Source organism: Neovison vison, chromosome 2 (assembly GCF_020171115.1).
Source record: "Neovison vison isolate M4711 chromosome 2, ASM_NN_V1, whole genome shotgun sequence".
NCBI lineage: Eukaryota > Metazoa > Chordata > Mammalia > Carnivora > Mustelidae > Neogale > Neogale vison.
The window spans coordinates 207330205-207355682 of NC_058092.1; the positions used below are offsets into that span (position 1 = coordinate 207330205).

General features: G+C 40.3%; 1 protein-coding gene across 4 annotated transcripts in view; it reads left to right on the top strand.

Moving 5' to 3' along the window:
- The first annotated feature begins 21464 nt into the window (after window positions 1–21464).
- The window catches only part of PLCE1 (phospholipase C epsilon 1), a 328811-nt gene continuing 324797 nt past the window's right edge, over window positions 21465–25478 (top strand). For all 4 annotated transcript variants that reach the window (XM_044240131.1, XM_044240134.1, XM_044240133.1 and 1 more), the window contains exon 1: window positions 21465–21545. The gene's annotated coding sequence lies outside the window, so the exon portion shown is untranslated. The remainder of the gene's footprint in view (window positions 21546–25478) is intronic.

The following is a 25478-nucleotide window of genomic DNA, read 5'->3' on the forward strand; positions in this document are numbered from 1 at the left end:
AGTTTTCTCCTTTCCTTCCAGTCCATACCCTTCCATAGTTTTTGTAAGGTTAACTAATTTGTCACTTGATCTTTGAATACCTATGGCATACACTAAAGTATGAGGCTTTCAACCACAATCCCATAAAAGTTTTCATAGAAATAAATTTAACTTTGTGGGGATTATTTTTTCTTTATTGCATAAACTGCACCAGTTTTAAATGACTTTAAAGAAAAAAAATCATCCATTTCTGACACTGTAATACAGTAAATTTAATGTTTATGTATTACCTGTTAGTCTTGGTTCATACGCATTCATGCATTCAATTCATTTTTTTTTCCCAAAAGTTGGAATCACAACAATTTTGCGTTCCTTTTGTTGTTGTTGTTGTTGTTAAAGAACTAAATGTTAACCATAATCATTTGGTTTTCATTTTAGGAAGTCTTAAAATCGATGTTTAATACTTGCATAATATCCCATTTAGTAGCAAAGCATAATTTCCTAAAACTAGCCCTTCTTGTTTGACATTAAAGTTGTTTCCACTTCTAATTTTCAGGCCTAGCATTTTACTTTTTGCAACCTGATTTCTGGAAATGAATCCTCAGGGCAATGACTGCCTCCCCCAGTATAAATGTGCTTCAGTGCTTAGTAAGCAGGCTCCATTCTAGTCTGCATAGGCTGAGCTGATGGTCATGCCACTGGCAGTTGGACTATAGCTTCCCACAACCTTGGCAGTATTGGATATTATTTTAAAAAACAAAGCACAGTGGAATGGGAGGAACTGGTTTAATAGGCATAAAATGGTATTTGTTTTTCTTGAACTGTTTATTTTTCTATTGCTCTTTTACCCAACTTTTTATTTTGAAAATTTCTAAACTTACAGAGGTTGAAAAATTGATATAGTGAATCTCATATTCCCTTTACCTATATTCACCTATTGTCAATATTTTGCCATACTTGCTTTTTCCCCCCTTCTTCCTCAACACACACACACAACATTTTTGCTGAACCATTTGAAAGTTGTAGACATCATTGATACTCAATTCCTAAATACTCCATCATGCTTTTTCTACATAACTAAAATGCCATTATCATTCATAGGAAATTTAACTGTGATACAAGTCAGTGTCTAATATATAGTATAGAAGCAAATTTCCCCAATAATTACAAAACACCTTTTTTTTTTTTTTTTTTTAAAGTAGGTTCCATGCCCAATGCAGAGCCCAGTGTGGGGCTTGAACTCACAACCCTGAGATCAAGATCAGGCCTGAAATCAAGAGTCTAATGTTTAACCAACTGAGCCACCCAGGTTCCCCAAAAAATGTCTTTTAAAGCTGTTTTTCAAAATCCAGGATTCAATCAACGTTCGCACATTGCAGTTGTTTGCCACATCTGTTAGCTTTCTTTTGGTCTAGAAAAGTGTCCTGCCATACTTTTAACTCTTTCCAAGTTGACTTTTTTTTTTTTTTTAAGTTAACAGTCCTGGCCAACTGTTTTGTCGTATATCCCACATTCTGGATTTGCCACATTGTATTTTTCATGATTAATTCAAATCAAACACTGTAGTCAAGAACACTGTACATCTGATGATGCATGTGTACTTCCCACTCCATCCCACTGAGAATCACATTATATCAGATCATACAATTATTGCTCATGCTAAATTTCATCACTGTACTGTCTGTTGTAAAAGCACCTTCTCCCTACTTCTGATACTCAGAGGCTGTATGAATATCGTGTTCTCTAGAATTTCACCCAGAGTGTTTGGAATCCACTGACAATGCTTCCTAATTAGTTATACTGGTGGCTACAAATTGATTTCTACTTCAATTCTTCAACCTTTTTATGAATTAGTGGACATTCTTATGTATGAAAGAGCTACAACTCTCTTTTAAAATATTAATATGAGCCAATGGGTCCTTTTTTCAATACAGTGTTAAAATCCATTGTATTGCTACTGTTTTGAAGCTCAAATTGTCCCAAATTTGATTCAATAAGAGCTTCTCAAGCTAACTCCTGTGTCCTTTTGACATGTCCCCACTGGTCTTTCTGCACTTCTCTGCATTTTGGCACAAGAAGACATTACAGGTTTGCCTTGTGCTTTCATTGCTCCAGAATTTCTCTAAGGAAACCTGGCTCCTTTTAAGAGGAAATGATATGTAGTAACCAAGATCTGGGTGGTAGTTATGCTCATTCCTACTGGGGTTTCACTGTTTCTAGGCGCTGTCTGTGGAAACAGTGAAAGACTAACATGTGTATTTGTGTGTGTATGTGTGTGTGTGTGTGTGGTTTGAAATAATGATTTCACCCTGATACCTCCAATTCAAATATAAAATCACAAGATTCTTCCTCAGTTTCCCCTACTCCACATTTGTATTTCCCTTCTACCATAGTGAAAATCCTGGTCCCCAAATAGATCAATATATTACTCTATTATACAATATAGGAAAAATAGTTTCTGGATTACTATGTCAATATCACTACCAAAATAAAACCTACAAAGTAAAATTCAAGCTTTTCTTGTAGATTTTTTTGGTTCATCTGTCCTTTGACTATATCCCATAGGGATGTACTATTAGAATATCATGCTCAAAATTTTCTTTGATTGATTTATTATTTTTTTGTGTGGCTTCTTTCACTTAGTGTAATTATTTTGGGATTCATTCAGTTTGTTGCATGTGTCAGTAGTTTATTCCTTTTTATTGCTGAGCAGTATTTCATTGTAAAGTATATCACAATTTGTTTATCCATTCATCTGTTGATGGATATATATATATATTTTTTTTCCCAGTTGGGGGCTTCTCTTAGTCTGCTACGACTGCTATTGCAAACTACTATAGACTGGGTGCCTAAACAACAAACATTTATTTCTCATAGTTCTGGAGACTAGGAAGTCCAAGTCTTGATCCAAGACCAAGGTGTCGGCTGATTCACAAAACTTCTTCCAGGCTTGCAGACAGTCACTTGCTCATATGTCCTCACGTGGTGGAGAGAGAGCAAGCTAGGGTTCTCTTCCTCTTCTTTTAAGGACACTATGCCCACATGGAAGTCCCACTCTCATCACCCCATCTAAACTTAATGACCTCCCAAAGGCTCTACCTCCAAATACCGTTACATTGGGTTAGTGCCCCAACATAAGAATATGGGGAAGAGAACACAAACATTCAGTCCATAACAAGGCTATTACAAATATAGCTCTTATAATCATTCACGTAAAGTCTTTGTATGGATATTTGCTTTCCTTTCTCTTGGGTAAACACTTAACAGTGAGATTGCTGAGTCATATAGTAGGTGTGTATATTAACTTTTCAAGAAACTGTCAGAGTTTGGGATGCCTGGGTGGCACAGCTGGTGAAGCCTCCATCTCTTGGTTTTGACTCAGGTCCTGATCTCATGGTCTTGAGATCAAGCCCCGAGTTGGACTTTGTACACAGCGTAGTGTCTGCTTGATATTCTCTTCCCTCTGCCCCTCCTACTTGTGCTCTCTCTGTCTCTCTAAAATAATTCTTTTTTTTTTAAAGATTTTATTTATTTATTTGACAGGGAGATACACAGCAAGAGAGGGAACACAAGCAGGGGGATTGGGAGAGGGAGAGGCAGGCTCCCCACTGAGCAGGGAGCCCGATGCGGGGCTCAGTCCCAGGACACTGGGATCACAACACAAGTCAAAGGCAGACGCTTAACAACTGAGCCACCCAGGCACCCTCTCTCTTTAAACCTTAAAAAAAAAAAAAAAAAAAGAAATTATCAGGGCTTGTATACCAGTTTTCATTCTTACCAGTAATGTATGAGTTTCAACTATTTCATATCTTTACCAGTAAACTGCAATATTTGTATTATCAATCTTTTTAACTTGAGCCATTCTATTAGATGAGTATTGGTATTTCATTGAGATACTAATTAACTAACATAACTACTGATATTTATGCAATAGCTTGCCACTCATATCTTCTTTGGATAAGTCTTCAATAAATCTTTTACCCATTTTTAAAATTGGGTTCTTTGTTCTCTTATTACATAGTATTTTCAGAGTTCTTTATGTATTCTGGATTCGTCTTTATCATATATATAATTTCCCAGATTTTCTCCCAGTCTTCTTTTTATTTTTCTTTTTATTCCTTCACAGTGTCTTTTGAAGAGCAAAATTTCTTAATTTTTGTTAAGGCCCAGTTATCATTTTTGTCTTATGTGGATCAAGTGTTAAGGGCTGTATCTAAAAACAACTTTGCCTAATCCAAAGTCATAAACATTTCTCCAGTAAGTTTCATATTTTAGGTTTTGAGTTTAGATCTGCAATCCATTTTAAGTTAATTTTTTATATGGTATAAGATATGAATGGAGGTTCTTTTTTTTTTGTATATGGATAGCCAATTGTTCCAGCAACATTTTTTTAAAAATACTTTGTTTTCTTAACTTAATACATCTTAGAAATCACTTGATATTTGTCAATAGAAATATTTAACATTCTCTATTATGTCCACATGGTATTTGGTTATATGAAGGTGCCATAATTTATTCAACCAGCCTCCTAACTAGGACTTAGGTTTTTTCAATATTTAAAATTTGAGAATTACAAATAATTTTATGATGGATAACCTTGTGCATATTTTGTGTTTTATTTATTTTTATCTTCAAGGGAAATTTAGACTGCCTATTTTTCAGATATTTTCAAATAGAATTATGTTGATATTTTGAGGTCTAAGCTTAATTCTTGGCCATTTTATTAGTCAAGAACTTAACACTTGCTAGGAAGTGTACTAGGTGCTCTACACATGCAACCTAATTTCATTCTCCCACATTTTGATGATTATTCCCATTTTAAAGGTGAGAACCTGAGGTTCTGGGATATTAATCTAGTGGTTCTGAAATGCTACTGAGGCTGGGCCATTTTGGAGAATCTGAAAAGAGCTGAAGAACTTTTGCAGAGAAATTCACCTGCATGACATTTGGTCTCCCATTTCTAGGAACTCACAGACTCACCTACCCTGACCTGTACATGCCCACACCTACTGGTATAGAACTTTCCCTTCAACCCTCTTGCCATGCAGATTTTACATTTTTCTGATAACCAAGTAGACAGCGGGGGAAGGAAGATAGAGGGTACAGCCTTATTTGTCCCTGAGAAAGCAGTTGCAGAAGCTACAGTAGGGACTGGGTTTGGGGGATGATCCCAGGTAGACTAATCAATCAAAGTGATTGGATGCTAGAAAACACTCACTTGAGCCAGGTTATCTCACTGAGAAGTCCTGGCCATCTGACTCCCTCACAATCTACAGTCTTACAGTCTACAGACACAAGGCTTTGGTAACAAGAGTGTTGAATTAACTAACTGGATTCTAAATTTCTCAAGTGGGTTTGGGGAGAACTGTCCAGAACTGTGCCATGCATTTGCACTGGCTCATTCAATGAATAATGCTAATGTTTATCAAGTACCTCCTTCTTTGCAGCATATAACTACTGGTTTATGTAGTTACTGGTTTATGTAGTTACTGGTTTCCTGGTGGCTCTTGATTCTCAGAAACCCATCACTGAACAATAGGTGCATCCCCAGGCTGCTTGAAGTGTCCATGGTCTCAGATTAGGAATTCCTGGGCCAAGGAAAGTTTCTAATCAGAGCAACAGCTCTATGTTGTCTGACTTACCAGAATGCATGTAGCTTAATATAGCTGAAAAATGAAAAACTTTAATGAACTATGGTAGAGCCTCCAGCCTCTAATAAATCTGAGCATGACTGCTCCTTCAATAGTGGAATTATGCTTGGAGTTCAGACCAAATTGCATTAACTGTTGCTTCTATGTACTCAATAAAAAATAGAAGCATGAGTCACATTCCCAATACTAAAAGTAATACATTTCAATACTGTAGTAAAGGCTGCAGAAATGAATCTGGTTGGATCTTAAGGACTGAACCCCTGTGGAGTTGCCATCAGCTAGAGCTGGTCCTTACCTTTGAGATTTCATTTGGTTGTTGACCCAAAGCTGCTTAGGGGCTAAAGGAGGCTCCTGGTCTGTCTGATGATGCATGTGGCTCAAAGCAGAGGCCATGTTGGTGTATCCTTGTGGGTGGGAGCCAGAGTCGGAGAAAGATGTCATGAGATGTCAGATGGTTCAAGTGAGATGTCACATTCAGCACCAGGGTGCTCAAAGGAAGATGGGTCATAGAATATCAAGACAGCAGAATCACTAACTCTCGGGAGCAATTGCCTTGGTTCAAATCCTGATTCTGCTACTTAATTTACTTAATCTTCCTATAACTACACTTCCTATAACTACACTAATTTACTTAATCTTCCTATAACTACGCTATAACTTCCTATAACTACACTATAAAATATATGATGTACATAAAATAGTGCCTGGCATATTGTGCTATTATATGATAATATCATAGCTAAGTTGAGAACAAACATAAATCAGGACAGCTACCAAGAGATTACACTGGAAAAGAACCTGGTATTTTACAAGGTGAAGCCCTAAGACTAATTTTCTCTGGTTAAGATCTGCCAGGATAATGGGGCCCCAACAACATCTGCATCCAAATTGGCAAAAGGGATTTTGTGGATGTGATTAAGTTTAAGGATCTTAAAATGGGAAGATTATCCCAGATTAACGGGGTGATCCAAGATCATCACAAGGATACTTAGAAGAGGGAGACAGAACATCAGAGAAGGACATGTCCCAGCAGAAGCAAAGATGAAGACCAGGAGCCAAGGATGACAGTCAACTCTTAGAAGCTGGAAAAGGTAAGAAAGATCCTTCCCTAGAGCCTTCTGAAGGAATCAGCCCTGCTGATACTTTTTTTTTTTTCAATTTATTTATTTTCAGTGGTGATGCAACATGGGGGCTTAAGTGGGTAGGAGAAGAATCCATGAAACAAGATGGGATAGGGAGGGAGACAAACCTGCTGATACTTTTGCTGTACCCCAATGAGATAGAATTTGGACTTCCAACCTCTAGAACTATAATATGATAAACTTGTATTGTTTTAAGCCCCTAAATCTATGGTAATTTGTTATATCAGCAATAGGAAATGAATGCAGTCTTCATCACTTGATGAGTTATTGGTACTTCTATTTTACCTCGGGGATGATATTTCCTGATACCACAGAGTATGCTCCCAAAACTCTCCTGTAAGTTGTGCCTAGAGAACACTGTCAAATGGCTATTTTGGGTAGTTTTCTGCAAGCCCTGCTTGGTGCATGTGTCTACTCACTTCAGTCACAGAGGGTGGTGCTTGTTTTATTTTATCCATTGATTGGATCATATAGTGAGGAATTTATATTCCGGATAATATATTCTTTTTAAAAATATATTCAAGAGTGTTGTAGTTTAGAAAGCATACACCAATACTTTGTAAAACAATTAAGTCATGTTTTTAGGTATTAGTGGGACTATTTTAAAGAGCCTGCTTCTCCCTCTGCCTCTGCCTGCCTCTCTGTCTGCCTGTGCTCACTCACTCTCTCTCTCTCTCTCTGTCTCTGACAAATAAATAAATAAAATCTTTTAAAAAAAAATCCTACAATGACTCTTTTTTTATAGTTTTATTTTTTTATTTTTTTTTTTTTAAGATTTTATTTATTTATTTGAGAGAGAGAGACAGTGAGAGAGAGCATGAGCGAGGAGAAGGTCAGAGAGCGAAGCAGACTCCCCATGGAGTTGGGAGCCCGATGTGGGACTCGATCCCGGGACTCCAGGATCACGCCCTGAGCCGAAGGCAGTCGTCCAACCAACTGAGCCACCCAGGCGTCCCTATAGTTTTATTTTTATTTAAATTTTTAAAAAGATATTATTTATTTATTTGACAGACAGAGATCACAAGTAGGCAGAGAGGCAGGCAGAGAGAGAGGGGAAAGCAGGCTCCCTGCTGAGCAGAGAGCCCAATGCAGGGCTTGATCCCAGGACCCTGGGATCATGACATGAGCTGAAGGCAGAGGCTTTAACCCACTGAGCCACCCAGGTGCCCCTACAGTGACTCTTTTTGAAATGATTTTGTTTAATTGGACGGATATCTTTATAAGCAATATTTTTAAATTATACATCTCACTTCTGGTTTTGCTCATTTACACCCTCATCCTTTTAACCAGTATCCACTGAGATGCCATTTAGTGCCAGCCTGAATCATAGGAGCTGGGAAACGAACATGACTGGAGTCAGACAATAAACAAATATGTAGGAAAATATATCAGGCTGTTAAGAAAAACAGCTATGCAGAAACTAAAATAAGGTGGTAAAATTGAAATAAGCTTTGAAAACTCACTATTGATCTCACTGTGGAAAGACTGCCTCCCACGTATAGGAAAGTGTCTTGAGAAATGTCTTTCCATCTATGAAGCTTTGGCATAGCTCAAAGAGAGGGCCTGGGTAGAAGCTGGAATGTGTTTCCCCTGTAAGTTTGAAAATGAACTTATTTGTTCTTTCTAGGGCAAAAGAAGAGGATGTGTTAAAAGACCTTCACACAGGAGACACACAGTAAATGTGAATTATTATTATCCATTATTTATCAATGCCCAGCCCTCCACAGTGTTCTGAGTTCACTGGGCAAGAGAAGTTACAAATACACAGCAGCTGGTTTCACTTGGGCAATGGTCTATTCCAAGTATTCATGGTTAGAGGATGAGTGATTGGAAAGGTCATCTGTGTCCCATGTTGGGTGCCCACAGCAATGACAGCGGCAGCATTCCTTCTTCAGAGGAAAGTTTCTGAACACTGTCACCTGCCTGTTCTGAGGGTGTCTGCTTGGTAGAAACAAGGCTGCTGTTCCCCCAGGGAAGCACAGGGAAGACAGCACCCCATGACTTCTGACAACCTTCAAGTCACTCATCCCCAAGTACAAGCAAGGAGCTTCCCATAGCTGGGTCTGTTGTTTGCTACCTGGCTTCCAAACCACCTTCTCCCAACTGTTCACTGTTCCATTTCAATTCTTATCTTTAATTTTAGATTCAAATTCAGGATCACTTTCCTATCACTGACCCTGGGTCTTCCAGTAATAATTCCTGTTCTCCATCCCGACTCACATCAGATCAGATAAAACCCCCTCCAAGTTCACTTCAACCCTCTGAAGCAGCTTTTCCTCAGGTACTACCCACGTGAACAGCTCCCCCCAGCCCTCAAGCTTTCCCTACCCCATTTTATGAGCTTGAAAACTAAGCAGTCAGAGAGTGTTTTTCAGAGACATTAACCTGAAGGCAGTATAATAATAGGGGTTAACCAAACAGGTTCTGGAAAAACACAGCGTGGCTTTGAAAAGTAGATCTTCCACTTATTGCACTTATGCAATCTTGGGCAAATTTAACTCACAGACTTCTCATCTATAAAATGGGGCCAATGATTCACTGAGGTCATGCCTATAAGAGCTTAGCTCAGAGCCTAGCTCATAGTAAGTAAATGTTAGCTACTACTGGTGCCACCCTTGGTCCTTTATCACAGATTTACTCAATAGGAGAGTGACCTGAAAGTGTCCAAGGGTGCCTAACTTTCCACCAAAGTATAATCCAACATGAAGTCATGCATTTTACAAATCTTATTTATAAGAATGGATCCTCCTTCTCTAAAATTAAGACGGAAAAATGTGTGATTGTGTGGCTCATGTAAAAGATGAAGGATGATTCTCTGGAAGTTTTTCACCCATTAAATGTGACAGGTCACCAATGGCAGAAACAGTTTGACCAAAGGCTTAACCATAGAACATCCTGAGAAAATGTGGGAAGATGGCAGCCCATGGCTGGGTGAAAGAAGTGAATAAGGCTGAAAAGAAAACAAGGGGAAGGCAATGGACAGCCCCAAATGTCAGATTGAACAGTAAGCAGTAATATAGCTAGGCTATAGACTTAAGAGATCCCTGCCCTGGATATGAATACTGGCACTCTTCATACTAAGTGAGACAGTGGCATTCAAACTTTTCTTAATATGAAACACAGTATAAACAAGTTTTACATTGTGTTCCAGAACATTCTCTCTCTCTTTCTTTCTCGCTCTCTCTCTCTCAGTCCTGAATCAAAGGTTAATGAAACAGTTGTCACCCCTGGCATGCATGATTTATTTTAACATTTTCTCTTCTGTTTTCCATTTTTTAAAGCTGCTATCCATGGCCACTAAATTGATCTCATGACCCATTACTGAGTTGCAGCCCACAGCTGAACTAAGAAAAATTTCTTCATATCTCTGAACTTTAGATTCCTCATCTATGAAAAAGAGATAATGCTAGTGCTGTAGAATGGGGAAAGAAGATAAAGTATGAAAATCACTTGATAGAGCGCTTGATACATAGTGCATACTGAGTAAGTGACAGTAGAAAATATGTTTGCCAATGTATTGATGGAGTTACAGAGAAAAATTCTGAGCAGCTGAAGATTCTTGAGAATTTTAAGTCTAGTGATTAGGGAAAATTATGCAGTGACATGAATTGGGTGAGAAGTCAGGAGAAGGCTAACTGGGATACCTTTAGGCTTCATTGCATGCCTCAGCTTTGCTCTTATTTTCAGACCATAAAAGTCATACCTGTTTACTATACAGTTTGATTTTTATGTTTTTAATTTTGTGTTTTTGATACCTTAACATGTAGTTTTAAATATTTATGTTTTTAAACATTTGCTCAAATTCCTTCTACTGCTTTTAAGGCTTAGAAAGAACCTCCCCACAATTAAACAAATAAAATATCCACCTCCACTTTATTTTACTTTTTTATGTTAATGGTTTCATTTTAATATTCATTCTTCTGAGCTTTATTTGATGTGTGTGAGTGAGGTGAGGTTCTTTCTTGATATTGTGTCAAATAGCCAATTCTCCTAATATTTCCAATTGTTTAATAATCCATCCCTTTACCATTGATGTGTCATTTATTTTATCACATATTAAATCCATATGTATTATATACATGCATGTGTGCATTTGGGTTATTTTCAAATCCATCTTTTCTACTATTTTGTTCAGTTTGGTCTTGTGATATTATGTATTTCTTTCTTTTTGTAGAATTGAGAAAAAATATATAAAACCTATAAATAAAAATATATAAAGCATATAAATATATTAAATATATAATATATAATATGTATTACATATTATATTACATATAATAGTACATATTATATAATATGTATTATGTATTATATATAAACATATAAATGTACAGAAAGTAATAAAAACTATATATCCACCTCTCAGAACAAATATAGTTATAGTAGCATTTGTTCTGAGAGGTAGATACATAGTTGAAATATTTGTTTCAGGTATTTTTAAAATAAACTTTAATTTTTAAAGCAATTTCAGGGTTATAGCAAAATTGAAAAGAAAGTAGAGAGTTCTCATATATCTCCTGCTCCCACACATGCACAGTTTCTCCCATTATCAAACTCCTGCCCCAGAGCAGTATATTATTTACAACTGATGAATCTACATTGATACATCATTATTAACCAAAGTCCGTAGTTTAAATTAGGGTTCACTTTTGGTGTTGTATATTCTAAGGGTTTAGAATAATGAATAATGACGTGTAGAATAGTTTAGCTGCTCCAAGTATTCATCTCTCCCTCCCACCCAACCCCAGGCAAATACTCATCTTACTGTCTCTAAAGTTTTGCTTTTTCTGAATGTCATATAGTTGAAATTATACAATATGTAGCCTTTTCAGATTGAGTCCTTTCACTTAGTAATATACATTTAAGATTCCTCAATGTCTTCTTATACCTTGCTATTTCATTTCTTTTTATCACTGAGTAATATTCCATTGTCTGGTTATACCACAGTTTGTTTATTTATTCACATTCTGAAAGAGATCTTGGTTGCTTCCAAGTTCTGGCAACCATGAACAAAACTGCTATAAGTATCTGTATGCAGGTTTTTGTTTTTGTTTTTTTAAGATTTTATTTATTTGACAGAGAGAGAGAGAGATCACAAGTAAGCAGAGAGGCAGGCAGAGAGAGAGAGAGAAGCAGGGGCTCCATCCCAGAACCCTGAGATCATGACCTGAGCCGAAGGCAGAGGCTTAACCCACTGAGTCACCCAGGCACCCCTGTGTGCAGGTTTTTTTTTTTTTTTTTTTAAAGATTCCATGCATTCATTGACAGAGAGAAATCACAAGTAGATGGAGAGGCAGGAAGAGAGAGAGAGAGGGAAGCAGGCTCCCTGCTGAGCAGAGAGCCCGATGCGGGACTCGATCCCAGGACCCTGAGATCATGACCTGAGCTGAAGGCAGCGGCTTAACCGACTGAGCCACCCAGGCACCCCCAGGTTTTTATATGGATGTAGGTTTTCAGTATACTAGACTGCATGAAAAGAGTATGTTCAGTTTTATAAGAAACTGCCAAATTATCTTTCAGAGTAACTGTGTACCATCTTGCATTCCCACTAGCAACGTAAGAGTTCCTGTTGCTCTCCATCCCTGTCATCATTTGCATTATCAGTGTTGGCGATTTCAGTCATTCTAATAGGTATGTAGTTCTAACTCACTGTTTTTTTAATTTGTAATTCCCTAATGACTTATGATGTTGAACATCTTTTCACATGTTAAACTGCCATTTGTCTATCTTCTCTGGTAAGGTGTCCAAGTCTTTTGCACATTTTAAAAACTGGGTTGTTCATTTTCTTACTGTTGAGTTATAAGAGTTGCCTATATATTTGGGGTAACAGTCTTTTATCAGATGTGTCTTTTGTAAATGTTTTCTCCCAGCCTGTGACTTTCTTACTTTCTTTACTGTTTTTTCACACAACAGAGGTTTTTATTTTTAATGAAGTCCAACTTCAGATATTTTTAAAGACCAAAAGTATTACAGATATAATTGAAGTGATATTTTCACCCTTCCCTTTCATCCCCTTACCTGTCTAGTGGCAAATTACTGTCATGAGGTTTGTGTGCACACATCTTGTTCATGCTTTTACATTTGCATTTCATGTGTGCCCATAAACCATATATAATATTACCCTGTTTGTTTTAAAAGTTTACAGAATGGTATCCCGCTTTACATGACATTCTGCAATTTTTGTTTTTCCCTCAGCATATTTTATAGATATATCATGTTGATACTTATAAATCTAATGCATTCACTTAAATTATTGTATAGCATTCTGTCACAAGTAAACAAAAACAAACATGTTAACACAGCACCCAACAGATGTACATTCAAACATTCGGGCTTGTTTCAATATTTTTCTTTCTCTTTCTTTCTTTCTTTCTTTTTTTTTTTTTTTTGCAATTAACAACAAGTCTGCAAAGAAAATACAGTCTGTTTCTTTATGTATAAATGCAGAAATTCCACTGCGTATATACCTAGATGTGAAACTGGATTTGTAATACAAGGATAACTTCAACTTCACCAGATACTCTCTAACTGCTCTTCAAAGTGTTTGTAACAATTTACTGTCCCAGAAACTGTATATAAATTACCACACCCCATAATTCTAACATTTGTTCTTGCCAGACTGTATTTATTGTTGCCAAAAGGCTCATGTAAAATCTATCTCACTTTAAAATATTTTAGTTTTTCCAAGACTATAAATGAGGTTTAGCATGCTTTCATATGCTTGTCCTTTCTGTTTATTTTTTTCCTATCAATTACTTGTTCATATCATTTGCCCATTTTCTATTTTTCCTACTGGTTTCAAGACAGTCTTTCTGTTGCAATTTTCCTCTTCTAATCTTTGGATTTTGTTTTAACTTTGTTAACAATGCCTATGGTTATACAAGTTATGTAGTAAAAACTGAATTTATCAATTTTCTCTTATTATTTAGCTTTTTAAAGAACTTCATCAAAAAATTCCTTTTCTGTGGCTCCTGGGTGACTCAGTGGGTTAAGCCTCTGCCTTTGGCTCAGGTCATGATTCCAGGGTCCTGGGATCAAGCCCTGCATCAGGCTCCCTGCTCAGCGGGGAGCCTGCTTCCCCGTCTCTCTGCCTGCCTCTCTGCCTACTTGTGCTCTCTCTCTGTCAAATAAATAAATAAAATCTTTTAAAAAAATTCTTTTTCTACTCTGGGACTGCAGACTTTTATCCTATGTTCTTGTCTAAATGTTATAAAGTTCTTATATTTGGGAGGGTGTGTCTCCTTCCTTTATCCACTATCACAGTCACCCTGGCTCTCCTATGTCAGAGGCCAAAGAAAACAAAACAGTCCTTTAGGCACTGAGGAAAGTGATCACATCATCTAAAAAAAGAAATTAAGATTGGCCTCAGGCATCTCTTAAATATATGAAGAAAGGATGCCGAAAACCAAAGAAGGCTAAGCAGGTGTGAGAAGGTCTCTAAAGAAGATAGCCAAGGCTGCAAACATCCCACAAAGGAGGCAAGTTGCCAAAGAAAAAGAAACACCCCAAAGGGAAATACTATAATTCCATGTTGGAAGAGCCTCAAGAAGTTTGAAAAGCACTTTATTGGAGTAGGTGAGAAAACAAGCACTCACATACATTGGCAGTGGAAATATAAATTGTTATGATCCCTATCATGGTCAATCCAGTTTTTAAATTTGAAACTTTTGAAACCTTTTGAAATATAGCTGTTTAACTTATAGCAATTTATCCTGTAGAAATACTAGTCCTGGGTGAATAAAATGATGTGCATACAAGGCTATTCATTGTAGCAGCCCTTTTTGTAATTGCAAAAGGGTAGAAACAACTTAGATGTCTGTCAAAGGAGGACTGGATATGGAAATAATGGGATGGCCATGTACAGGGTTGCAAATGTTAATAAAGGAAACAGTACTCTACACTATCATAGGAAAATCTCTAAGTCACCCTGTTAGGTGAAAATATCAAAGTGCATAAAACATAGTGGGTTATTCCTAGATTTTTTCAAAGAAGGTACAAACAAATATTTGAATCTGCATAGAACAGCCCTGGGAGGATACCTGAGTGTTGTGTGTGGGTCAGGGAGATGGAGAGAGAGAAACTTACTTTTTGCATCTTTTGAATTTTTGCCCATGTTCCTTAATCTACAGATATAAATGGATTCAAATTGATCTACAAATCAATCCCTACCAAAATCCCAGCTATCTTTTTTGGAGAAATTGACAAGTCAATCTTAAAATTCACATGGAAATGCAAGAAACCCAGAATAGTTAAAACAACCTTGAAAAAAAAAAAGTCAGAGGAATCACACTGTTTGTGATATCTATTAAGTAAATAAATTTGTTTTAAAAAGCTAAGAAGAACTAGGGTGCCTGGGTGGTTTAGTTGATTAAGCATCCGACTCAGTCCTGACCTCATGGTCCTAGGATTGAGCCCTGCATCAGGCGCCACACTCAGTGTGGAATCTGCTTGGGATACTCTCCCCCTTTTCCCTCTGTTCCTCCACTTGCACACACGCTCTCTCTCTTTCAGATCATTCAATCTTAAAAAACAAACAAACAAACAAAAAAACCCCCCAAAACTAACAAGAACTTAACATGTTAAAAATTGGCTATTTTGGGGCACCTGGGTGGCTCAGGGGGTTAAAGCCTCTGCCTTCGGCTCAGGTCGTGATCCCAGGGTTCTGGGATCGAGCTCTGAATTGGGCTCTCTGCTCAGCAGGGAGCCTGATTCCCTTCTTCTCTCTCTGCCTACCTGTGATCTCTCTCTCTGTCAAATAAATAAATAAAATCTTTTTAAAAATTTGGCTGTTTAATTTCTTTTTAAAATTAATGGCATAGAATTTTTCATAGTGTTGTCATATGATCTCTTACTCTCTTCTATAATTTTAGTTAAGTCCAACTTCTTTGGAGCCAGACTGCTTATGGTCTTTTTACAACTGGCCATGAAACTTCAGCAAATCACTTCACTTCTCTGTGCCTCAGTTTCCTATTATGTAAATAGGAATTATAATACCGTTTTTTTTCATGGGCTTATTTTGAGGAGTAAATGAGTCATGTCAAATACTTCATCTGAAACTACATCACCTTTCAATAAATATAAACTTTACAACTATTCTCACACTATATATTTATGTGTTTTTTTCCTTTATCTTAATTATTCTTGCTAAAAGCTTACCTAGCTTATCAAGAGTTTCTAAAAATCCAACTTCTTTTGGTTTTCTATTTAAATAATGTATTATTTCTCTTTTAGGCTTTAGTCTGTTGTTTTCTGACTAGTTTCTTGTGTTCAATGCTTGCACAATTTAATATACACCTTTCTTCTTTTTTACTAAATACTTTTAAAAAGATTTACTTTAGAAAGTGCACACAAGTGGGGAGAGGGGCAGAGGGAAAGAGAAAGAGAATCCTCAAGTAGACTCCCTGTTGAGTGTGGAGCCCAACATGGGGCTTGATCCCATGACCCTGAGATAATGACCTGAGCTGAAATCAAGAGTCAGATGTTCAGCTGACTGAGCCACCCAAGCACCCTTGAAAAAATGCATTTGAAAGTTATAAATTCCCCTTCAGTATTGCTTTAGGTATAGCCAAAAAGTTTGGGTATATAATTTCTTATTTTTCAAAAATTGTCATTCAGTTCTAAATATTTAGAGTTTCTCTTATGATTTTTTCTTTAGTCAATGAATTATTTAGAAGTATGTTTTTTTTCTTCTCTAAACTGTTCAAGTCAGATTTCTTGGTTGCAAACAATAAAAACCAGTTCTTGATAACTTCAGCGTAAGAGGAACATATTATACCAGAATCGCTGGGAAACCTGGAGAATCAGGCTCAGAAAATGGCAGGAACCAAGAAAGGAAAGACACAGCCATGCTCATATGACAGAAACAGCCAGCTAAGGACCAACTGCTGGTGTTTCTCCACAGGACACTCCCTGCTACCACATGACCTCTGCCTGTGGACAGTCACTACTGATGCTGAAATGTCACCTTTGCTCCCCTCCTAATAGCTTTCTTTTACAACATTCTTTTAGCTAATCATTTATTTTTTTTTTAACAATCTGTTGAAATTTTCAGTCAAGTTTTTAAAACTTCTCAATATGGAAATTTTTAAACAAAAGTAAAAGAAGGGAGACTATTATAATGAAATCCAATGTGATGATCACCTTAGATATCAGCATTTTCTGGCAAGTTAAAAAAAAATTCTAGAGAGATAATGTTAAATATTAACTTGGTAGAAATTGAACTTTTCAAATCTTTATGTCTTCCCATGAATGAATAGTATATTTCTCTTTATTTATTCAAATCTAACTTCTCCAAAATGTTTAGACACAGGCATATATGTGTATGTATATTATCGTGATTATCCCTAATTTCCATACTTCAATGTTTTTATTGCTTTTATGAATGAGATCACCCCAATATATCTCTAAGTAGATATTAATGTTATATAGAAAAGCTGTTGATTTTTGAGTATTTGACTTATATCCAGTGACTCTAGTGAGTTCTCATTAATTCTAAGTATTTTGTAGTTTTTGTCTTGTATTTATCTAGAAAAATAATTACTTTTTTTGTAGGTAGTCATAATTTTGCCTCTTCTTTTTCAGGAGATATATATATATATATGTTTTTCCATGTATGCATGTGGCTAAACCTCTGAAGAAAAATGTACTATCACAATGATCAAGATCACTTTACATTTTATGACTACAATTGAGCATTTAATGCCTGGCATTATATTTCATTATTACATTTGCTCTCCCACTTTCCTAAATGAGTATTTGATACCTTCTCTCTCAAACTTTTTGTACCTCCTACCATAGTTTTACTCTCACCTGAGGACATTGTTTGCCATTTCATTGAGAATATATAAGCAAGCAGTAGAAAACTTTCATAAACTCTAACTACCTCCCAACATCCACACCTACTTTCCAATTGCAATTTATATAGCTAAAGCCACATAGCAAATTATTCCAAAAACTGTGGCTTAAAAGGCCAAAAAACATTTATTTTGCTCACAAACCTACAATTTGGGCAGTAATTGGCAAGGACAGCTTTTGTCTGCTCTACGAGAGCTAGGATAGCTTGCTTGAAGACTAGGCCCCAAAATCCCCCTGAAGGCACACTCACTCACATGCCTGGGATTAATGCTGATTGTCAGCTAGGCCCCTAGCTGGGACCATCAGCTGGAACCCCTCCTTCTACGTTCTAAGTACTTCACATAGATTAATTCATTTCGATCCTCACAACAGCCTTGAGGAGTAGGTATAGTTTACAGAAGAGGAAAATGAGGCACAGACAGGTAGTAACTTGCCTGAGGGCTCACACCAAGGGGGTAGACTGGGGATTTCAACTCAAGTGGTCCCACACCAGAGTCTGTGCCCCTAATACTGGTTATGCCGAGAGACAACATTTAGAACTGTCTCTCCCTGCTTGGCCCACTGTTCCTACCAGATCGCCTCCACCATCACTTCTAAGTACCTCAGAAAAGTAGAGAGCTACCTACTACTTTAACAAATGGGTTGTTTTCCACCAACCTCAAACTGCCTTAATACATCACCCGCCCATACGAGATAACTCTCAAAAGCTTGTTTTTGGCTCTCTCCCCATTATCAGAACTCACGAGCCTATTTGCCAGATAGCTGGTAAACCCAGTACAATCTGATGCCGTGACTTCAAAGGGGAGAAGATGGTGATTCTTAAACTAAGGGCTGGCTTATTCTTTCCACTCTTGGTTTTCAAAGCTACCAAGATGTGTGTTGGCAAGTAACTCTGCCTGGCCATTAGCCACTCTTTAGCAAAGATCAATACATTTGTCAGTGATGCCTGTACAGACCTCAAGGCTTGTTCATAAATGAGTTAACTGATGGCTATCTTATTGAGTGTGGCAAAGGGCCAATCTTTTTTTTCTGTAATATGTACAGTAGGCAGTATGGGGCCTCCCATTGGCAGCAACAGCCAGGAAGTCAAAGACTGCTTCCCCCAACCTGAAAAATTATAGGATGGGAAAGGAAAAAAATAAGGAGATGATTCCATTTCTAACAATGGCTTTACGACTTAAATTCCCTAGTCCCAATATTTATTATATCAATTTTCATCGAACGGAGACCATTATGTAACAAGTTCAAAAAAGATGTGTGCTTTCTTCTGAAATTTCAAACACAGACGCTTTATATTTAAAGAAAGTTTCCACAGCATTATTTCTTGGGGCTTTTTGTTGTTGTTGCTTTTGACTATGCAGAATCATCTCATACACAAAGATGCATAACTTAATTTATTGAAGCTGACTTTTCCATGGAAATTATCCAGCACTCCCCCAATCCCCCCACTTTATCTAACAGTCTTTCTTCCTCCAGATAATGGCTGGCAGCAATACACAGCATGGAGGTTATATGCAGCACTTTTGAAAAAGTCTTGAATGGAGCCATTGTTCCCCTGAGATGGTCTGCATGTTTCACTGAACAGAGAGCAGGGTGTAAAAAAGGCACCTTGTGTGCAACTGTTGGCGAGGTTGGGAAGTGAATTAAAATCTCCAGAAAGTCTGGGCAGTGCTGTTCAGAGGAGCAATGAACCCTCTGGAAGCACTGTTAGCTCAGACATTCCAATGCGGTGAGGCAGCCTCAGGGACAGGGCTCCCTCCAGTCTCATTTAGAGAGGGAGTGAGGGGGCGAGCAAAGGACATTGATTTGGACCAGCTCTCTTTGCAAAGATTTGGGGAAGGTGCTCTTTTCCAGGCGTGGGGTGATGTTGATTATCACACTCAGGTAACTTCCCCCATCCAATAGACTTTGATTTGTCTTGGTTACTTACAGTGCAATGACTCATTTGGAGGATTCAATATTAACTGCTTGTGTGTCCACCAGTTTGTAGCAATCTAATTCCCATGTGCCTAATCTAAACAACAACAACAATAACAAAACTCAAGTGTTTGGGGTCTCCAGGTGACGATGATGTCTGACATTACTAGATTCATTAAATGATTTCTAAAACCATAATGGAAAACAGCATATTAAATAAGCAGTGTACCTTGTTTACTGTCAGCGATGGTTCCTTTTTCCTGGCTCCTCCATTCACCTGTTCATCATGGACTCAAGGATTGCAGTAAATGACCACTCCCTATTGCTCTAGTGCTGAGATCTCAAGCTCTTAATGAACAGAGAATTTCCTCAGCGTCCTCTGCAGCGTCCTTTCCAAAACCAGCTCTCAAGGGAGGCAGTAATGTTGATTTTCATTAAAATCCTAGTGGTAAAAAAAAAAAAAATAGCAAAACAGTTCAGGATCAGGCTGGCAGATTTTTCTTATAGGCAGAAATTCTTTGGTATCCTCCTGTGCATTCTTGCTTCAACCTCTCCTGTGCCCTGGAGGCTCAAAGAAGGGGAGGTCACTTTTAAAAGTGACCTGAAAGAGAGGGTCAAACTTGAGCAGGAGGAAAGTGTGTGGGCAGAGATGGTGATGTTCCAGGTAGAGGCTCAGCCTAAACAGGTACAGAGGTGGAGTGGGAGAGACATTATGCTGGGTGGTCCATATTAACCAGGATGAGGCCGGATGGGGAGTTAGTTGGGAAGGCAGTAGGGAGCCTATGAAGGTTTCTGCCCAGATTTAAGCTGTAGAAGGAAAATAATATGGCTGTGGTGTGAGGGATGATTGGGTCCAAGAAGAGAACAGATGAGAAGGGTTATGGGCCACAGGGATTGGTCTGATTGAATGTACCTGTGGAAAGACCGTTTGTCAAAATAGGTAAAGACGAACAGGTTTGGGGGAAGGAGGAAGGAATGATAACTTGGCTTTTCTCCGGGTCCTTGGCTCTCCTGACTGTCAGCTGGGTATACAAACCACCCAGCGCCCCTAGGGAAGGTTCTGTGCAGACCCTTTAGTTTCTGGAGGTGGTTGAACATCCCCAAGTTTGCTTCAGCAGTGAGAGAGCACTGGATTTGGAGTCCACGGACCGAATGGCCACTATTAGCAAAAGGAATAGGTCCAGAGTTTGGCACAGCGCCAGGCACTGTATGGCGCCCAGAAAAATTTGTTAAATTAATGACTGACCGAATGGGCTCAAGACTTGGTGCTGCCATTCACCAGAGTAACCTTGGTCAAGTGACCGATCCGCTACAGTCTCAGTTTCCACAGCTGTCAAGCAGGGCCGGTCGGTCCCCGGGGAGAAGGTGTGGGCAAAAGTTCCCGCCGCCTGAGGTGCCCAGAGTTCCCGCCTCCCCGGAGACGGGTGGCCCGGCGGCGCTGTCGCCTGCTCCCGCCTGGGCCCGGAGCGCGGCCGCCCAGCGGAGCCCGAGGCCGAGCGGGGGTCGCGCGGCCAGCAGCCCGGGCGGGGGTGGCGGCCAGGTCCGCCCCTCGCCCCCGCCTGCTCCGCGCGGCCCGAGTCGGGGGCGGGCCCGCCTCAGGCCGCTCCCCCGGCCGCCCGGGGGCCCGCGGCGGCGCTCGCGGCCTCTCACCCGGGGCGGGCGAGTTCTGGGAAAGGCCGGCCCAGGGCGGGGGCCCCGCTGCCGCCCGCGCCGCCGTCCGGTCCCGGCAGCTCGCAGAGTCCAGGGGCGCGGAGCAAGGGAGCGGCGCCCGCGGGGGCGCACTCGCTAGCGCGGCGGGCGGGGGTGGGGGACCCCGGCGGGCGAGCGGGCAGCGCGCCCCGGGCTCTGCCTCCCGGGCACTTGCCTGGCTGCGGCGCGCTGCTGGCACCCGCTCTTCCGCTGACACACGGTAGCGGGGACACCCGACGCCGCTAGCGACAGGCGCGTCCCCAGAGGGACGCTGCACTTGGGGACTCCGGCGCTACTGGCCCGAAGAGGAGAGGTGAGGAGGCGACTGTGTGGCTGGGTTCCTGAGGTGGGCGCAGGGCAGAGGTGGGCGCTTTCTGTGAGACTCTCGCGGATCCGCGAGGGCGGCCGCCTCCATCCGTACCTGGCGCGGGGCCCCGCCCCCACCCGGGGGAAACCGAGGCCGCGCCGGGAGGGCGCGCAGGCCGGCCGCCGCTCCGGCTCCGGGGCTCCCCGAGCGCGTGCCTCGCTCCTGCACGCGTTTGCCTCAGTCTCCGCCGCGTTTTCCGTGTACTTGTGGAAGCGGCCCGTCAGAGAGGGAAAACAGAAGCTCTTTTTGAGGCGGCACCTAGCAACTGTATTTCAAGGAGGGTGCCCGCGAGAGTGTTGCTGGAGAGGTCCATCTCCATCAAGTCCTAGAAAATACCGTCTTGGACCAGGGCTCACTTTAGTGACCAGAAGACTGGCCGCGTCCTTTTAAATGTTCTCTGGCGTTATGATAACGAATAACGAGAGCCAGAAGTCCTCTGTTGTGGCTAATATTAAATGCACAGTGTAAATGTATGGGGTTCTCCCCCCCACTCGCCACCCACTCCCGTGCCTGGTATTTAAGCCATGAGACCCTTGGTTCAACCGACTCAACTAGTTGTTCGTGTATGAAAGAGTCTACATTTAAAGATTTACCAGTGTCACTTTCAATGCTAAGTTCCCTGAAGAGATGTTATGGGGGAGTCACTTCATTAAAAGTTTTATTCGCACACTGTTCATGATTGTCGTTGCATTTTGCAGAATTTGCCGGAGGGTCCTTTAGATCCCTGCGAGATTAGGTCTTTTTCCTTGTGTTTCTTGTCGGAACCGAGCTGGGATGGGGTGGGGCCACTACCGCAGAATGGGCACAGCGGCCAAGAATGCTGGACCCACCGGGGAGAATTTTTGAGAGCCTGTCTTGGGAGGTGGAGGCAGGTGACCCAGTGGACGCCGGTACAGTTTGTCACTGCGGGACATGGGGAGTTGAGCTATCTCTGGATGCTGTTTGCAGCCATGTCTGCACAGATAATTTCTAAAGAACGCCTGAGGATGCTGTCATCTAGAACATCCCTTCCCCTTTCCTCTTCCCGAATGCCCTTCCTGCCCATTTCACCACTCTAAATCCTAACCATCCTTCAAGCTGAATTTTGTTGGGGCTCTGAGGCCCTCCCTGATAAGCCCAGCCCCAAAGAATCAACCTTCTCCTGCTGCGATTCCTGCAGCATTTTACCTTCCGACCTTTCTCCATTCTCCTTCTTTGAGAGTTATTTCTGTGCACGTCTCATTTTCCCTACTGAAGTCGTTAACTGTGGCTGTCTTAGCTCAGTGCTTGCAGCTATGAGGCCCTCTGAAATAATTGTGGGATGCTATTAAATGTGAAGACTTTGGTTCTTCAACAGAAATTTTTACTTTGGAGGAGATAATAGAATTGAAAGTATTTATTGAAAAAACACAGTATTTACCATTCACGTTGTCCTCCATTTACAGGCCCATAGAGGAAATTTTCTTTATATGCAGAAGCCATGCATAATAATTATCTTTGGTCCATGCTTTGGGACCAAGTGAGAGGTGAGAGTGAGCTGAGGGACGTTCTTCCAGTCCTTCTAGTAACATAAGCTCCTTGGATGTGTTCCAAGGTGACCTGTGTCATTAAAAATTCCATGCTCAAGTGCGTTGTGGTGAAGCTAGATTCCAGTGAAGGTGCTTGTTTTGTTTTTTTTTGTTTTTTGCCCCTCTATTTGCAACTGTTGTTAGTCACAGTCCCTTCTGGGCTTTTGTTGTATACTTTAAAAAATAAATTTGATGTGCAACTTGCTACTTATCCATCTCCAAATCAATGAACAATAATTGTTTTTTAAAGCAAAGGGCAGGGAATGTTCCCCATGCTTGGACAAGAGGAGATATTTGCACAGAGCGAGGCTGCTTTGCACGTGTGTGTGTGTGTGTGTGTGTGCATGCGCGCACGTGTATTGGCTGTCCCTGCCTTCCACACACCTGGCTGGCAAAGAGCCTATGAAGGACAACAACTGCTTCATTCCAGACTCTGTCTGTATGCTTGTGCCTACCTCTGCTGGTATTTAAGCAGAGGGGGTTTCCCGGGGAACATAGTGGAGGGGGGCAGTTCCCAGGGAATACAATGATTTAGAGCTTCTAGATTTAGAAGGAAACGTAGGGGAAAATCTAGAAAAAGCAGTAGCAGCTCATTTAATCAAGTTGCTTTCCTGCTGGCATTTGGTCGAGATCTTGGCATTGAGCAAGTGGGAATTTGGTTGGGGAGAGGAAAGGCAGGTGATGGGGAGCATGGTACTCTGAGAGAAGGGTTGGGAGGTATTGGTGGGGCTTAGGGAAACATGTGGCCCAGATACGTGGGGTTCCCACAAAGGAAGTTGGAGAATTAGGGAATAGAGAAAAGATGATATCAAAGATGTACTTTGCCCTGGGTTAACCACAGGGCCTAGAAAGGAAGAAAAAACTCTTTTCAGCATGATGCAGACTTCTCTGCTCTCAGGGTGCAGAATTCAGGCTTATTTTTATTAAAGCCATAATCCCTCTGTGTTATGGTTTAAACAGGTATTCATGGGCCAGATCAGAACCTAGCCCCCTATAGCTGTGTTCTCAGTATGGTAGCCACAAACCGTGTATGGTTATTGGGTTTAAATTTTAATTAGTTAGAATTAAATAAAATTAATGAGCCACACTTCAAGTGCTCAATGGTTACATGTGACTGCTTGCTACCCTACGAGACAATGAAGATGCAGAACACTTCCATCATTCCAGAAATCCTGTCCTGGAATATTGTTCTAAAGGGTTCATGTCTGTTAATTGCCAAGATACCTAATTCAGTCATAAATTAAAATGTTGCTGTTTATAATTATCTAGCAAATCTATTTAGATACAAATAATAGCATCAGTTATTGTTGATAGTGCTTACTGCAAGCCAGGCAGTGTTCTAAGTACTCTACATCTATTAACTTATTTCATTCTAACATGAGGCAGCAAGTGTCAGAGACCTGTTATCCCTTACCTGCAATTCCAAAATCAAAACAAGCTCTGAAAACTGGTTTTCATAAATTTTGCTACAAAATTTGGTCTGAGTTGACATGAGACTATTAGTCTTTACTTTTCTTACCTGGTGAGAACTATTCATACGTTTTTATTTCAGAGAGAATGGACATGTTTGCTGTGGATCCTACCAATGGTGTTATGTAATATATGGCCTATGGCACTGTCTCACAATTATAAAAGCCAAAAAAACCTTCTGTTTTGAATAAAGAAGTATGGGCCTCCATCATCATGTCCATTTTGAAGATGGGAAAACTGAAGAACTAAAGGTTAAGCAACTTACATGGAGTCATAGCAGGAAAGTGCCAGAGCCAGGAGTCAGTCAGAACAGGCTGGCTTCAGAGTCTGTTCCCTGGACCAGTGTGCTATCCTGCATCAGCCTCTGGTCTCATCATACAGAACAAATGAATGGCCACTTTTTTTGGCTTGGTGAAGCCAGATAGCTTTAATTCAGCTCATTAGAAAGTTTCAGGTAGACCTCTGGCTGAATTGTTTAGCGGTTGGGGGTGAAATGCTACGGATGGTTACACCACCATAGTGGGCATGCTTAGCTGTCATTCAGCTCCCCCATTTCCACCTTGTGCAGCTCACAGTTTATTTTGAGCCATTCGGTATGTAAGGACCTATAGAAAAAGAGGCTATTCATTGTGGCACTGATAAAGCTACCGGGCCCCTGGTGAAATCAGTGGCACATGGGGGTTTATATACTCGTAACAGTTATGAAGTAGAAGGCAGGGGATGGTTTGGTCCTGGTGTATACTGACTGCTGAGCCCTGGTGGGGCCATTCTGGTGGGCTGCAGGGGTTCTGAGACTTCCTGGGATGGTTTCAGAGGATCTGGATCCATCCGACTCAGTTGGAAGTCTCTCCAGGGAAGAACA